This window comes from Falco punctatus, assembly GCF_963210335.1.
Source record: "Falco punctatus genome assembly, chromosome: 2".
In the NCBI taxonomy this organism is placed as follows: Eukaryota; Metazoa; Chordata; class Aves; order Falconiformes; family Falconidae; genus Falco; species Falco punctatus.
The window spans coordinates 50,915,321-50,933,325 of NC_137581.1; positions in this window are offsets into that span (position 1 = coordinate 50,915,321).

An 18,005-nucleotide genomic window follows, 5' to 3' on the forward strand; every position below is an offset into this window, starting at 1 on the left:
GAAGTTCTTTCCATCAGCTAAGAAAAAACAAAAAAGAAAAAAAAAGAAAAAGAAAAAAAAAACAAGAAAAAAACCATCCTCCTAAAAGTTGTTTTTTTTTTAAGTGAAATTAATGTTTGAAAAATCAGTACCTTCAGTTTATGCTCCGTTGTGCAGCTTATTGTCTGCTTTAATTCTACAGACTTCAATGGACTTCCACCAGACTTACACATTTATAAGCAGAATTTGATTCATGTATGATGTACAGATCTGTTACCAAGACAGATATGTTAATTTTCTTTACTTCAAATACAGCGAACTTTGCTATGTGTATAAATCTGACTTTTAATACTTACTGGGGGGGGGGGGGGGGGGGGGGGGATCAGCTGAACCCAGCTATTGCTGTTTTCTCACTGAAATAAGGCTTTGTAGAGAAGTGTATCCACTAGGGGCCGCACAGAGACTGCTTACATTTTATCTGTTAAACTGGAATGAAACTTGCATGAGTGAAAACACAATCAAAAAATGATTTATTCCATGGTGAGAGAGAACAATTTAGAGTCCAAAGGAGGAGTAACTGCTGTTTTTTCTTGTTTGCTTGCTTTCTTTTTTATTATGACTGTAACTAACATTCTCATTTTTTTTTTAGTTATGAAACATTGACCCACTTTGGAAAAAAATGAGGTCTTGCACTTATCGCATTATTATAAATCATACTGCATATAAGATCTTTCTTCCTTTCACATATTCAGGTAAACTATACTAACAAGGGGGACAATGCTGCTTCAAGTAAAGCTAAAGAAAAGACATTTTCCTCATAAGTTCTGAGGAAGCAGAAAGTTTCAAGTCTTGGCACAGGCCCAAAAGAGAAGCTGTTTTTTTAGTGTTCCCTGTAATGATGTTGCAATTTCTTCTGAAGGAATGACACTTTTCTTCTGAAGAAAGGACACTAGTGATGAAACCATCCTCATTTTTTATTGTTAGCATAAATACTGAAGCTATTTCTCTTAATTCCCTCCTACAAACTGTATACATTTATTTGTAGTCTATGAACTGAATAGCTTGATTTGGTATAAGAAATTTAGTGCAGGTAAGGTTGCAGTAATGTTCAGAAAAGCGTTATGTGCATATGTATATAATTATGTATATCACAAAGGAAACAACTACTTTGAATTTTTACAGGCTTCATGAAGTACAAAATTAATTCCGAAATTCAGAGATTGACTTTAAATACAATGTTTAGTCAGAGGAGGATGAAGAACACTGTTAATTCAAAAGTGGCAGAGAAAAAATTCAAAGGAGATTTCCAGATTTAGGCTTTTAAAATGCATGCTGAAATACTCCAGAGAAGACAATGATAGTTAGAAGAGCTAAGAATATTACTTTAGTGAATAAAAAAATTGCTCTGGAAATCTTTAAATGGAATAAATTTTGTTTAAGACTGGTTGAGGTGGTCTAATCAATGTGCACTGATAAATCACAGTAACTTGGTGACTGGCTTTGTAAATACTGGCCTTTCTCTTGGTACGAAGTCATAAGTTATAAAACAAACAAACAAAGCAACCCTCTGATTTTCAGTGAGCATTGTCCCTATTTTTGTAAATAATATATAATTATGTGCATAATTGTTTTCAAAAATTACAAACTTTTACTGTATTCACCATTATAGTCCTCCTAAGTTAGTTAAATGAGTAAAAGAGATTTACAATTTCTTTAAATATAATTTATGCTTGGCTTTACTACAACATGCATTACTTTTTAATAAAAGAATGAAACAACACAACACAAGCACTTTCATGGAACATAGAACATAAATTATTTTCTTTAAAAGATTATTCCAGTATGCATATTGGTTCAATAGATAGTCTATGTGTACACTCTCTATATGTTCACATACAGCAACTTCCCAAACAAAACTTTTTCCTTAACACTTATATTTTTCATATATCTATGCAGAGACAAAAATACTTTCTTACAGACCGCATTTTGTGTGTGTCTGCACATAAATGTACACGTTTGTGTACATACACACAAGCAGGAATATTTAGAGTTAGGTATAATTGTACTTCTTGTATTCATGACAGACTCTACAGTGTTTTGTACAAAAGTGACTACAAGATATACTTGGGAACTGTTCACAATGACTTTTCCCATAAATCTTGGAAGCTTCACTGCTAGAAGATATTACTGCCATAAATTATGATTGTCAGTATGAACAGCCTAGATAAAGCCTGTGCCCCTTGTCATTATAGCAGCACTTCCTATTAACACAGTCACACATGGTTTCCCATAATATGCTACGATTACACCTGTGATGATTTGATTGGCAGCAACATTTATAATAGCCTAGTATTATTGTCTGTGGCAGTTGCTGATAAGTTTAAGAAGCAGTTTATACTTGATGAACGCCATACTAGAAATATGCACCTAATATTTGAAAAATGTACCTTCTGTCAGTATGTAGAGTTTGGGAATACTTGCTCCACAGAGAGGTGGAAACTGCTTGCCAGACTGTAATTATTAATCCTTTAGACATTAATGAACTTTCTTTCAGCTAAATTACTGTGTTTATTAATAATTCATAAAATTGGCCAACCATTTAACACAGGACATGCAGCTGTCTGATAAAGAGATACTGCCTTTTCATTTGGTCTTATAGTGTTTAATAATTTAAAAGATGAACACGATAGGATTTGCAGTACACTAATAATGTGTCACTAATAACTGAAGAATCCTAAAAACACGTGCTCCTTTTGCCTTTTGCAGTTTGTGATAAACTCTGTAACAAATAAAATTAGGTCCTTTTGAGATAAAAAATATCAAAGGGAATAAGTAGAAAAAATATGATTCTATACTTCCTCAAACTAATGACACAGTAGATTTGCAAGAATTAATGGCCACCTCTCCTATGTGATATGTGCACAGAGAACTACAGTGCTTTATGCAGTGTGTCCAAAATCTTAATTGATATGTGTTTTACAGGAAAACCCAGAAGAGGGAGGTGTTTACCCTCAAATAGAGAAGGCGAGAAGGCTGTGGTTTTTGTTTTTTTTTTTTTTTTTTTACCTTCTACAATTCATTTACATTACCAAGAAGAATAAAGGAAAACTGGCCTTTTCCCTCTTTAAAATAGACTTTGGGTAATTAAGACAGTTATTTTTGTTTTTAAATACAGTGCTATAGGTTAGCTGCTGTTTCCTCTTCCATTTACCTCTTCGTCCATTGGATCTGTGGAAAAATCCAGCTGTCCAAAGTGTTTACTTATTCTAACTAAATCTCTTCTCTTTTTTAAGGAATGTGCCACCTGTTGAACTGCTAACAGCAATAATCAAGTATGGGTAGAAGTGTTCTGTTATTTCTACCTGTGTTTGGAGAAAAACCTTTGAAAATATGTTTATTATGAAGTCAACATATGCTCTAGCCTCACATCAGTCAGAAAGATAGAAAATACTGACTACTAAAACTAGACTTTTGAAAATTATCAGATATGAATAGGTTTCAGCTACAGTTTAAAAATAATTTGCCGAGGACCACGTTATTTCTGTATAGAAGGCAAGTGAGATGACCGGGACAATTACAGGTCTTTCATCCTGATACTGATCCCAAGCATGATAATGCAGCTGATGATGTTTGATGTAAAGTTTTTATTAATGCTAAATAACACAAGTTTACCCAATGAAGTTCAAGAAAGGTAAGTGTAAGGTCCTACATTTAGGGAGGAACAACCTCATGCACCAGTACAGGCTAGAAGTGGACCTGCTGAAGGGCAGCTCTGAAGAGAAGGACCTAGGAGTCCTGATGGACAGCAAGTTGCCCATGAGCCAGCAGTGTGACCTGGTGGCCCAGAAGGCCAGTAAGATTCTGGAGTGAAGGTCCAGCAGAGGGCTATGAAGATGATGAGGGGACTGAAGCATCTCTGTTATGTGGAAAGGCTGAGAGAGCTGGGCCTGTTTAGCCTGAAGAAGACTGAGAGGGGATCTTATCCATGTCTACAAATATCTTAAGGGCGAGCATCAAGAGGATGCGACCTAGCTCTTTTCAGTGCCACCAGGTGACAGGACAAGGGGCAACAGGCACAAACTGAAACACAGGAAGTTCTATCTGAAAACAGTGAAGAACTTCTTTATTTTGAGGGTGACAGAGCGCTGGAATGGGCTGCGCAGAGAGGTTGTGGAGTCTCCTTCTCTGGAGATATTCTAAACCCACCTGTAAGTGATTCTGTGCAACCTGCTGTAGGAGAACCTGATTTCACAATGGGGTTGGAACTAGATGTTCTGCAGAGGTCTCTTCCAACCCTGACCATTCTGTGATTCTGTGATTCTATAGTGAGCTAAGTGCTACCCAAAATAAATTTGAAACTTCAAAGCATAACCCATGTCCTTCCCTTTCCAGGAAAGAATGACTTGGGGGGTGGGGGGTGGAGAGCAGAGGAAGGAAGAAAATAAACCCTTCTTTATAGACCTTATTTTTTTTCTAAACAGGATAGCTTATTATTGGAAGGGAGGGGGGAGTGCAAGCTACCTCCCCCATGTTTTAGTCACAGCACCAACACACTAGAAAATGGACGCCTTAAACTGTTTATCAAAGTGAATGGAAAGTTCTTAAAAAAATGGAAAATGGTTTAAATCACTGAAGACAGAGAGGAAATTGATAATTTGTTGTCAATATACTTGGTTATTGCTTTAAGCCCTAAGTTATTTCTTAAAACAGAGGTTGACAGTCACCATATTATTTTAAAAGAAAAAGTCAGCTAATGCTACATTACACGTGGAGTGTGATTCTGTCAGCCTGTTAACATTCCTTGATAACATCTTGTTGCTTGATCCCCACTGGAGGCTTTCCTCCTCTACAGAAGCAGACAGGTGCATTGTGGTTAGCCTACACCTAGTGATGAGGGTGAAAAGAGGTTGAATGGTTCATTTCTGGATTCTGATCAAATGCAGGGGTAAACTAATCCAGACTTTGATTTACAGTGAAGGAGGTGCTCTCTCTGTGTTCCCACTAGCTTTTACCAGCTGTTCTGTAGGTGCATACAGGCACATGAAATGGTAAGATCTGTACTGTGCAGCCTTCCTTCATTATTTCCAGCACTAGGCCAATCCACCAGTTCCCATGCGTTTCTGTGAAAATGTAATATTGTGGCTAGACACTAAAAAAGCACAGAAACTAAATTCCTCATGGTATTCAAGAATTTCCATGATTTAGAAGTTATGACTGATATTTTCAGTATCATAGCCTTCCATATAGTGCTTAAATTCTGCCCATTTGATATCTTAATAGCTTATGGAGTTAGACCCTAAGAGTCTAAATCAGTCTTAGGGCATCTGTGTCTCCCTCATGTGAGACAGTGATGCTGAAGGAGATATGATGAGATTTATGGGCTGAAGTTTTGGGTGTTCTCTAATTCTATGGAATTCCTTGCAAAACACTTCATTCAAGAAAGTTCTTTGGGCTGCATTATGTAGAGAATCAAATATTAATCATAGTGACCCTGTCTGGCTTTAGAACATCTCAATTTCTTTTAACATCCGTTTTTTTGAAAACATGCCTAACACCTTTTAGAAAGAAAATTCTGCTTTTTGTGAATCATCCAAGAAATATCTTTTTTTGTAATGCTGTTATTTTTCATATTACTATTGTTTTTATGAGATTTTTCACTATTTTCAGAAAAAAATCTTAAATGTGTTCAATTAAATTAAAAATACATCATTGAAGAATGACATTATGAAATTTAGTGACATGTCATTGGGGAAGTAAAAAGAAATACAATTAAATTCTTCTCCATACCTCTTTTCAAGAATCAAAATTTGACCCAAGCAGTATGTACTTGTTTTCTGACCCCTTTATAGATACATATCTGAAGCCAGATGCAGTTTTTTTCCCCAGTCCTAATATTTATGTCTGAAATGATGCTAGTGAATATCTTCTGATCTTGCAGTATGCAGGGTAAAGATCTTTTGTTACATTATGCTGTACTATACTATTAGAGGTTTATGAAAACTTGTGAACAAAATAGTCATGTTCATGTTATGTACTGCTTGCTACTCAGGAAACTGCATTGTTTCAAAATAAGATACAGCATTCTGGGATGCAGCTCTCACAAAATGTTCTGTCTCAGAGACCACCTACTGGTTTATCTGCTTGGCACTATAAAAATAGGTTTCATTTCTCATATGCATAGCGATACATGTAATGGGAGAATACCTCACAATAACACACATCAGGCTGGTACCAGTCATGCAGTGATGATTAATATCTTAGATAATGCAGTGTGGGAACTAGAGTGGTTTCTGTCAAAGTAACTATCAGATGGAAATGCAGCTTCTACAAGATCAGCTTCACTTCTGTGTTAGAAAATCATACACAGATTTTTGTTTGTTGAAACAAAGAAAAAAAATGTTTTGGTCTGAGTCCCTGCTAAACTACAACTTCTGGTGAGGCCTTGTAGACATTTAGTACAAATGTTTCAATCTGCCACTAATGCAGAGGCCTTTGATCTTCCAAACCTGGGATTAAAATTTCAGTTTCCCAGTCTTTTTCCAATCTGCTTCAGAGACATGAAACCAGATAACAAACAGTCTTCGGTAAATAATATATTTGTGTGGGAAAAACCCAAAACAACCCAACAAATTTGTGTATTGCAAAATTTTCTAGCACATTTAAATTCATTTTTGAATACTTAGTGAAAGACCTATACAGCTTTGAACAGACAGACATTCCTCTTAAGGGACCATTCTGGTTTGCTTGCTAGAGGAGTAAGAAAATTCTTCTGAAATGCTGTAATAGGTGTATCCAGGATCAGTAAAAAACCACATGACACTTTTGGGTTCACATTATCCTGACTACTCCCAACCTGAAATTAATGACTGATACACTTCCTGTAAATGCTTCTTCTGACCAGAAACATTTAACTTTATTTCTTATTCAGCTTTAATCGGCATTTGTTTTTTTTCTGTAAACACACACACATATGATTCTGTTCTGGATGCAAATGACAAGGAAAACAGTGGCAGAATTCTCACCTGTGCTAATTCATGATACCCCGAAAAGGTTGACCACAGATGTTTAAATAGAAATTGTAATGGGACTGAAAATTGTGGGATGTGTCAAAATTCTTAGAGTTGGGGAGCAGCTGTGATTATTAGTATCCTTTGGATCTGTAAGAAATTAACAAGCAGTATGTCCTGATTTTTTCTGGGATGGAGTTAATTTTCTTCTTAGTAGCTGATACAGTGCTGTGTTTTGGATTTGGTGCGAGAACAATGTTGATAGCACAATGATGGTTTTAGTTGTTGCTGGGTGACGTTTATACTCAAAGACTTTCCAGTTTCTCAGGCCCTGCCAGTGAGAGGGCTGGAGGGGCACGGGACATTGGGAGGGGACACAGCCAGGGCAGGTGACCTGAACCAGCCAAAGGGATATTCCATACCATGGGGTGTCATGCTTGGTATACAAACTTTGGGGGTTGGCTGGGGCCTGTGGATTGGATTATTGCTCAGGGACAGGCTGGACATCAGTCAGCAGGCAGTGAGGAGCTGCCTTGTGCATCACTTGTTTCCTTTCTACCTTTCCCTTTGGATTTTATCCTTTCCCCCACCTTTCCATTATAATCATCATCACCATCATCATCATTGCTATTCCTATTGTTGTTGTTATTGTTGTTACTGTTATTATTGTTATTGTTCTTTCATTTTCATTCTGTTTAAATTATTCTTATCTAAACCCTCGAGTTTTACATTCCTTTCCAATTCTCCTCCCCATCCCTCTGGGTGAAGGGGGAGTGAGTGAGTGGCTGAGTGGTGCTTGGTTGCCAGCCGGGAAACCCGACATAGTAACAGCTGGAAACTGAGTGTTAAGTGTAAAACACTTTTTCAAGGAGTTAAAGCTTAGTTAATGAATCAGCTAAATTCCAGACAATGAAGTAATTACTCTTATGTTCCTTGACACTGAGGGATTGCTATTAAAAAATGATTCTATGACAATAACTTCAGCAGTTAATAACTTTTTAATAACTTCTAAATATGGAAAGGACAGCTGGTGGAATTCAGACTATTTAATTCTGTATTTTCAACAGTGGCACCAGAAAAAAGGCAAACCAGTTAGTGTTATTTTTGTAGTAGTTTATTATGGATTTATAATTTTGGTTTTTTCCTTCAAAATTTTAAGTTAAGTCAGGACAAGAGTCAGTGCTAATATTTGAGTGTTATGGAACTGAAATGTTTGTGATTGATTCATATTTTTCAAACAAGGATACAGAAATGAACCATAAAGGAAATTGTCCCAGACATAATACTGAAGAATCAGTCTCATTGAGTCTGGGAGTTTAAATGGCAGATCAGATTATAATGGAACAAAACCCTCAAAGTCATATGACAGACTCAGAATTACCCCCTTAAAATTGAATTTGCCAAGCAAAGAAGTCATGAAGTCTGGACTAAAACATATGTAGGGTCTGTGATATTCAAGTCCTGTAGTAATAATGATAATTCAAAACTATTAAAGGAAAACAGAATCAGAAAGGTGTTTTCTGAGTTCAGAGTTGCAGTCACATAGAAAAATACCAAGACAAAGCAAAAAAAATACGCAGTGTATTACAAAACAAGACATCTAGTGTTTTGGAAAAGACATGAGAATTAGAATAGGTTTGTAAGCATTTGCAAGAGTGAGAAGAATTTGCACAGCACAGACAACATTTTTTTAACTCAAATGTAGTATTTATAGCAGCATTAAGTAGTGACTGAGCAAAAAGAACTGAATTATAAAGCTTGAAAGTAGAGGAGACCTTTGTTAATTTTAAGTAGAACAAGCCTATGGGCTAGGAGGGTGCACTGAAGAAAAACAAACATACAAGAAGAAATAACGTGATGAAATTCAAGGCTGACAGAGATAATTTTCCCACTAAAAACTTATGAATGGAATGACATTTTTAATTAATTAAAAATCAGAGTTTATGAAATTATGTGGTTTCAAAAGAGTTAAAAAATATGTTAGGGCACTGATCTCACTAAATATATTAATTGCTGTAAGAATTTAAGAATTCGTGGGCATTCTTGAATAACTTAAAAAAAACCACAACTGATTAAAAGTCCATAATATATGCATTTCCAAATTTGGGGAATAAAAAGATAATCTTAATGCTCAGGAAAACATGTAGCAATGGTAAGAATTATGATAATGCATCATTACATAATAAAAATATATAGAGCACACACATACACAAAGAAATTGCTTCACTTTTATAGGCTCTGAAAAACTGAAAAGTCTTGTACAATAATAGATTTCCCACTGTACACAAAGGGAGATATTTTGAAAGACGGTGTGCAAATATTTTTCTACAATTTATAAGTAAGCAAGCAAACTTCCATACTTCCCTGAGAAATGCATATCATATAAGGTGATTGTCACTTGATTAGCATTTGGTAAGCAAGATATTTCAAGGGCAGCATCAATATTTTCCATCACAAGGGATGTATTAATATTTCGAGGAAAGTGTTTTTATGTCAGTAGAAAAAGTGAGAAAAGTATTCAAAATGCTTTTTGGAAAGGGTCGTTCTCATTAGTTAAGGTAAAATACACACAAATAGTAATTTCCTAGGATAGAAATTCTTTTTATTCCAGGTGAAAGAAGATTCTCCTTCATTAGAATGAGAACTGGTAGAACAACAGTGTCTCATGCTGTCTTTCAGCAATAGTTTTCAAAATGACTGGAAGTAGATGCCTGGAAAAATCTTATCAAAGAAGTCGTATGAGTTCATGTCACCAAACATCCAGCGTGGGTTTTGAACTGTGAGAAGTGCCCATCTAATTGATAAATAGCAACTGACTTATTTCAGAAGTGTTTGCAGAATTGAAGGCAGTTTTATCTAAAAGACTATTTGTTGCTATATTTCTTTAGCATATCTATCTTAGAGGTAACTACCTATGTATTTCTGAATTAATAAAAACATCTGTTATGATTTGCATAAGTGCCCTGGTGACAGAAAACTTTGATTTATACATTGTATCACTCCTTTTAGAAAATGTTCTTGAAAGTATTAGGAACACTTTGTAGGATATTAACCAAGTCTTCTAATCAGTCTATATTATATACATTTAGTAGGCTGTTTATTTTTAAATAAGCCTACATTTCCTTATTGGGAAAGGAAAGTGTCTCTGTCAAAATATTGCCCATCTAAAAGTTTTCCAGCAGGTATGAGCATTTCTAATAAATGACTCGCCAAATGAATGCTACTTCAGTAAGTCCTAATTATACCTTTTATGAAGATGTAATTACATATTGTCCTGAATCCACAAATTTCAATTAAAATACCGTTCTTCCAACAGACTCTCAGACTCTGTTGACATGCATTGCTAGATTTGTTTGACAGGCAAGCACAGTTTATGACGTTCTTCTTTATTTTCAACTGTTCCCTTCTAGACAGAGGTTGCTACATTTAAATCTGTGGTGATAACAGCCAGTAGTCTAACATATAAAATCATGTTATCGACCACTGGTAAAAGCAAAATTTTGCCAGGAACATTTCATTGTGACCTCTCTTTTGGTGGAGGACATAATGAAATGAACATACACCATCCAATTCTGAAAAGAGAAAAAAAAATCTATATAGTCATCTTTTGAATTTGCAAGCGGGATACAAGCTCCCATATCTGACATTAAAATATTTTCTAGACCAAAGAGAGAATTTCAGTGTGTAAAGAAAGGTATAAAAATTTCTCTCAAAATATGTCTGTTTTATTTCTTTTAAAGAACATTTGGTTCTATAGAGTTTCCACTACTGTAGTCATTAACTTTGATTGTGTTCTATCTCATCAGTAAACAACTGACATACCATGTTTACCTCTGCAATTTGGTAGTCTTCTGACAATGCTGTCCGGACAATAAAATGTTAATTGTTTTCTAGGTTGTTTGCTTTGATATCTATAATCATGGTTGCTCTTTATAATTGCTCTCATAACAGAACCTTTCACATGCTAATTAAACTGTCTTTTTATAACAGTCTTATTAAAAATTATTATTCCCTCAGTAGGTTGAGACCACATGGAGGTGACATATGTGTTATTTAGGGGAAGGAAGGGAGCAACTGAATGCATGACATGTCTTTGATTCAGGAAAATAAATGCATCTTTGTGACTAAAGTGAAATTAAGTGAATCTTATTTTGGTCTCATTTTGAAGAGGTGTCTTGGAATGCATTCATGAATACAACAGAAAGATACAGTATTAAGCCTTAAGTGATGGCAGCTACGTTTCTTACTCATCTTCTTCGCACTGTATTAAACTCTAGAATGACAGGATTATAATTTTTACCCATAAAAATATCGAGGTTTAACAACATGAAAAGTTTTATTTTTCTTTTCACGCATTCATATTGCTCTCATCAGTAGCAATGGGAATTAAAAAAGCGAGCTTAGAGATGTAAGTAGTCTCCTAAATCCTTCCTTCAATTATTTAAGGCAAACCACTTACAAAATACAAGGCAAATACTTTATTTCGTTATGAAAATCTGGGTATGCTAAGGCGGGACATGACCTTTTCCATTATATATATACATATATATATCCATTACATATCTGTAAAAACCAAAATAAAGCACATGCAAAGCATGATGTTTGCAAATAATGATATCCAATAAATACATGAAAGTAAGAAACTTGCCATTTTTATTGATATTTAATCTCCAAATTAATGAGAATCTTGTATCTGTTCAAAAGTTAGTCCTCACAGTGCATCTGTAATGCCAAAGATGATTTGATGGTAAGACTGCTTGTACAGGAAGACCAGATTTTTACTGATTTAACAGATACATTTCTGCACTGTCTTTCCAGTGTTTCCATGACTGTCATCATTCTTTACTGAGCCTGCCAGTGGCAAGGAAGTGCCACTCTTCCTATGAGTACATCTCATTCTCATTCAAGATTTAAGTCAATTCTCTCAGGCTTTGATATTTTTGAGCAAAGAGGTTTGATTCCTTGCTTTCTTGAGCCTTTCATCCTTTTAACTCTTTCTGAATTCCCTTGCCCCCAACAAAATAAGAGGGGGTGTGGGGAGGGGAAGGACGGAGAAAAAGTCGCTAAACCCCAAACACACAAAACACATTAATTGTAGGCAAATTAAGACTTTTGAGTTTGGGTGATTTTGTCAAAGATGCATGATATCTTGCTTTTGGCTTTGTGGTACCTGTGATCAACTGAAACATACCTTCACATTCAACATATTATCCCAAAAATATTACAGCTACAAAGAAATAGGAATGGTCATGCTGCTGTTCTGTAACAGTGTGAATATCAAGCCAACAGTATATGGGAAACAAAACTGTTCCTGCCTACCTTCCATAAGAGGGCTGCACAAGGGGTAGTAAAGTTTTTTGATGCCACTTTCTACCCTAGCACAGATGACAGGTGATAAGAAAAAGACAATAAACTATAGTACATTTGACATTAAAAGTCAAAAGCAATTCATCGATGTGGAGAAATTTAGAGCAAAAGACTTTGAGAGTGTTAATATGTTATAACAAAACAGAAAATATGTCAGGGAGTGAGATGGAGAGTGGTAGAATGTACATCTGTGGTCTAGGCTGTAGCCCAGGTGAATAGCTTGGAGTGTCTGGCATCAACAGAAAATTAACTACTGAATGTGGCCCTGGAAATATATCTTGTTAAAACTGCATGTGTCTACTGTTTTCCTGCAATCAAAACAAAAGTTTTGGAAGTCCTAAGGAAACAGGCTTTTGTCACCTACTGAGGCTGTGCTTTTGAATTTTGAGCTTTCAAATACTTTTTTTTTTTTTTTCTCCTTTTTTTTCTTTTTTTGTGGAAGTTCATTCTATGTCTGACAGCCACATTTATGTCTCCTGGAGTTCAGCTGCGTATGTCTTGTACACCCATAGTTCTGAATGTTTTGAGTACAAAAACAGATGTAAGAAGAAAACCACTGAAGCACTGAGTCATCACTGCATCACCTTCCTGAGGAGGCTGTTTCTGTGCAGTAGTAGCGTGGTAACATGATTGTCTGTACTGTATCCATCCATCGTATAGACAACACAGATAAGGACTGTGAGGTTTGACAAGGACTGTGAATTACACTTGTCCCTCACACTGGTAATAACCAGTGAAAAACTTCAGTAATTTCCTCTGTGTGAAAATAAATCTGAGTTCAATGAGCAAAATTTAGCATATGTGAGGGAGAAGAAACATATTGTTCTCTAGTCTTTCAATTGTAATAGTCTTTCAATTGTAATCCTTTAAAATTTGTGTGTGAATTGATGGTTGATTTCAGTGCTGTTAAACTGGGCAAGTAAAATGAACCTAGGTTTTGGTCTTTTAGTGATTGGTTCTCCTAGTACTTATCTCAGCTGAATCTTACCTCACAGACCTATCTTCTTCCTGAGATGGAAGTGATTTTGTATGTGGGTGTGAATCCAGTGTTTCTTTCACACACACACACACACAAAAAAAAAAAAAAAAAAAAAAAAAGAGTGACATTGTGACATTTCCTTCTTAGGGTATTTATAAGGAAAAATACTGTCATTGTCACTTATGTGGAAGCGTGTGGAAGTATAGAGTGCCAAAGACAAAAAACTGTTTCTCTGCAGTTAAAAATGAGAGTACTTGGGCAATGCCAGGACACAGAGAAGGTTTAAAAATTTATTAAGCTAAGGTAAAAGGTAGCATCTTGTGAAACAGGTGTCTAACAGCAGACTGTATTTGTGAATTCACCATTTATACTAGTTTTAATTGAAACAGTTAAGTGCTTCTGGGTGCCATAGCCAAAGGGAACTACTTAAGATCCTTGAATTTATTTAATTTCCACATATCATGTACCTTTAAAATACATCCTTCAAAATATAAACATTCCCAGGGTCAAGTTACAGAATAAAATTATATGAATGCAGTGTCATAAAATGTTAATAGTACTATGTGACTGAACATTCACAGAAAACATTACAAGTATCCAACTGCTGAATGCACCCCTTTACCAATGCTGAGCTCCAGTGATGGATGGGGGAGTAGGTCTGTACAGACATACTGCAAAACTCTTAAGCCCATTTTTACATTTTAAAGCATTCTAAATTTGCATCCATACCATATAGACTATTGCACATTAAGTCTATCTTATTAGCAGATTATTCTCTATTGTTAACAATCATTTTATTCCTAGTTGACATGCACAGCACTACAGTAAGCCTAGCCAATCAAAATTCAACTGTCAAGAGGCAGGAGAAATGTCTCCATGCATATTAAACTCCATCAGCTTTTTTAATCACTTCAAGCAAGTATGTCTGAAGACTTTTTAGTTTAATTTGCAAAAAATGCATCTTTGCTTATGTGTGCTGTTATGTGAAATAGATTTTTATCTTTAAATGCTTTGTCTGATACCAAGGACTGTGAAAGATAACAGAAAGGTTATTATTGGCCCAGCAGGACTTTGTGTCAAGGCTGTTTGTGAGAACAGCAAGCCCTAGATTCCTCAGTGATCTGCAGTGGATTTACACAACAGTGTAGCAGGACTAAGGAACATACTTCTGCTTGTAATCAGAGACTTGAAACAGAGAAAGGACTTTGCATGTGGATAACCCTGCATTTTTAGATTCTATTGTGAACAGACAGGCAACGAAAAAGCAGCGAAAAACTAGGGATAGGCAGATGAAAGACAATTAGAAGGCAATAAAAAGCCTCTGGAAGTAATATTGAGTCATTTCTGAGGTTGAGCCAGGCAGCTTGACAGAAGGACTGAATGTGAAAGTTTATTAACTGAGTTTTAGAAACTCTCAGAGACCAATTAAAATGTGTATCCAGCATGAATAAGAGACATTTCCTTTCAAGGCAGCCGCCCTACCTTTGTTTAAGGTTCATCCAGCGTGTTTTGCTATGACTGGGGGCTTCAGCAAGAGCACATATATTCCCAGAGATCCAAAGCATAAGCTTGGATAGATAATTTTAAGTCACTTGGAATCTTGTACAGGATGCAAGGCAAGTTAAGGAACATTTCTGAAATTTTAAAGCAAGTGATGGATATCCATTACTATATAAACACCATATAACCATCTGTTATACAATTAGATGGATTTGAATGTTGGCACTGCCATTATTTAAAAGAGGTAGAATATGGTGTGAGTTAAAGAAGAGGAAAATATAAATAAGCTTTTAAGAATAACAACTGAATAATTTTTATTTAGAGGCATTGTTTTCTCTCTCTCTCTCTCTTTTTTTTTTTTTTTTTTTGCTAAGGTAGTAGCCTGTACTGAATTGTACACAAAAACCCCTGGATTTGCTCTTGTTTCTGTGGTCTAGTTGACACAGCAGGGACTGGTGAAGTTTTCCTAGTTTTATATTCTTGTGTGTTCAGAGCTCATTTTTACCCATGCATCATGCACTGAGAGCTCAGAACTGCGTTAGGGTTAGTGGTCTGTGCCAGCACTGATAATCAGGGCACAGGAGCTCAGTGTTTATTTTCAAATTTTCGCATGTTCATTTCTCTCCCTCAGCATACTCTCCACACTGACACGGGTTCACTTATTTCTGTGAGTTGAGTAAGAACACACGAATTTTGAGCATGCCAATTCATATATTGGGCTTGCTGCTTTGTGCTTCCTCACCAGTTCTTTGAAGCAACAGGAAGCGAGAATTAACTGTACAGAGTTCATTACTACAGTAAATGTATATCTGTGTATTAAATTACACCTTCTTAGTTACACCTAAAGAGTTTAGTTCTGAATTACCACAATCTTTTACAGGGTTATTAATGGCTATCAGAATATAAAAACTATTATAGATGAAACTCATTGCAGTTAATTGAATGATGATAAAAATTAGGTTTTTCCTGAGATTTGTTATGGCCTCTTGGTGATAATACTGCCTTTGCATTTCATTATTTGCATAGTATCATTTACTTTACAGGAGGTATATTCATATGCTTTGTTAATTTTCACCCGTTTTGTAGGTGTCAAATGCATTTCTGCATCAAATGCACTCTACTTCCTGGCTTCCACACCTTTGCTTAAAAAGGTGAATTAACTTTATCAGAGGAGAGTTATTCTTCACCTTTCAAGTAAATGATTACCTTAGAACTTATCTATTTTTTTTTTTAAATGGATACATACATGCATGTCTTCCTTCCCTCCTTCCCTCCTTCCTTCCTTCCCTCCTTCCCTCCTTTCTTCCCTCCTTCCTTCCCTCCTTCCTTCCCTCCTTCCCTCCTTCCTTCCTTCATTCCTTCCTTCCTTCCTTCCTCCCTCCCTCCCTCCTTCCTTCCTTTCTTCCTTCCTTCCTTCCCTCCCTCCTTCCTTCCTTCCTTCCTTCCTTCTTCTCTCCCTTTCTCTCTTCTCAATTCTTCTCTCTTTCTTGTTTCTCCCAGATGTCAAACTGCTTTTTTTCCCCTGAGCATATTTCGAAGGATTTGAGACATAAGTAGAGAGCTGTAAACAGGAGGAACCAATGGTGGAGGAAATTCTGACTACCTAAAAGCGTAGCTTTTTCCACTTCTTTCTGATTTCTTATTATTTACATTTAAGTCTTGCACTGCTTAGCAACTTTAAGCCATATATAGCAAGTCCTTTTCCTTTTCTACTTTGTAAGTCTTCAAGCTGTCTTTAATTCAAGCACTGAGACACCTGAATTGATGAACAATTGTTCTATAGTCAAGTGAATGCATCCTAACTAAGCTACAGCCACAGCAGGCACAAAGGCTGAATTGAGTAATGTAGCTACCTTCTTTATTACAGAAAGATAAGTCAAGCTATCAGAGTGAAAAGAATTAAATATGCTTGCAACAAGAAAAGTTCTTTACAAAAGCAGCAGACAGTAACATTTAAAAAGTTAACAAAAAAGAAATCCTTTTAAACAAAAGATTCTGTTACACTGTATTTTTAACAATGTAATACTCTCTTTGTATATAGCTAGAAAGAAAGGCTAAATAAGCAAAATAAGCCTCTGGGGAAAGAAAGAATTATAGCTCAGATAGTATAATAAGTACCATAGCATACTGGACTGTGTTTGGCATGATTACAGAAAAAAAAATAGATGATTGCTTTAGTTGCTTTCTGGTCTTTTCATTCTGCTGAAAGCACAAAAAATATGGTCACATCATGGATAAGAGCAATTATCAGGAACTTGCACTGTTAACTAGATGAAAGGAAAGCTCATGATAGCCATACCACTGAAGCTACATGTATTGATAAATAGAACAGCATTCCCCACTGTTATAGCCAGGCCTTTGTAGAGCAGATTGCTGCATCCCCACTGCATACCACTTGATTCTGGAAGTTCTCTAGACTCAGTACAGGAGCCGTATGATTTTAAGGCAGAATTATTTTCCCAGGACTTTTTTTTTTTTTTTTTTTTTTTTTTTTCTCTCTTTCATTTCCCCAGGTCAAAACACTTTCACAACTGGAAAGGCTCAGCTTACTGTTTCCTTCCTAGTGTGAAACTGAGTCCCAACATTTCATGTTTTGTTTTGTAGCATCAGGGAATGTAGTAGTTATGCAGGGTACAAAGCTCTTTGTGTTAAAGTTGAAGAAAGATGTGGAGTGAAGGGATCCAGTCCTTGAACACTTTTGTGCCTATTGTTTATGGGAGTCAACCCTGGACTTAACTACCCCAAGGCTTTATTAAAGATTGTAAATTAAAGGTTGTCCACAAGAGGTCCAGAGAATCACTTGACAATAAGAGTCTGGATAATCAGGCATCATCTTGTTGCATGAAATTATTTTATATAGTGTAGTAGACATGTTATTGCTAAGTAGATAAGCAGTGGTTAGTGACCAAAAATACATTGCTTCCACTTTACATAAAAGATGTTCTCAGTCAGTTGCTCTGCATACACTTGTTAGTGTTTGCAGTAGTAGTATATGCAGCAAGGTTCTGCAGTAACACAAGTGTATAACATGACTGCTGAATTACAATATTTTGATATGTCATACCAAAACCATTGTAAAACCAGCCAAAGAGAAACAGCTCACTCTAATATAATGTTTTTTCCATTTAAAAAAAAAAAAAAAGTACTTGAAAGTGTTCCTGTAAGCTCCACAG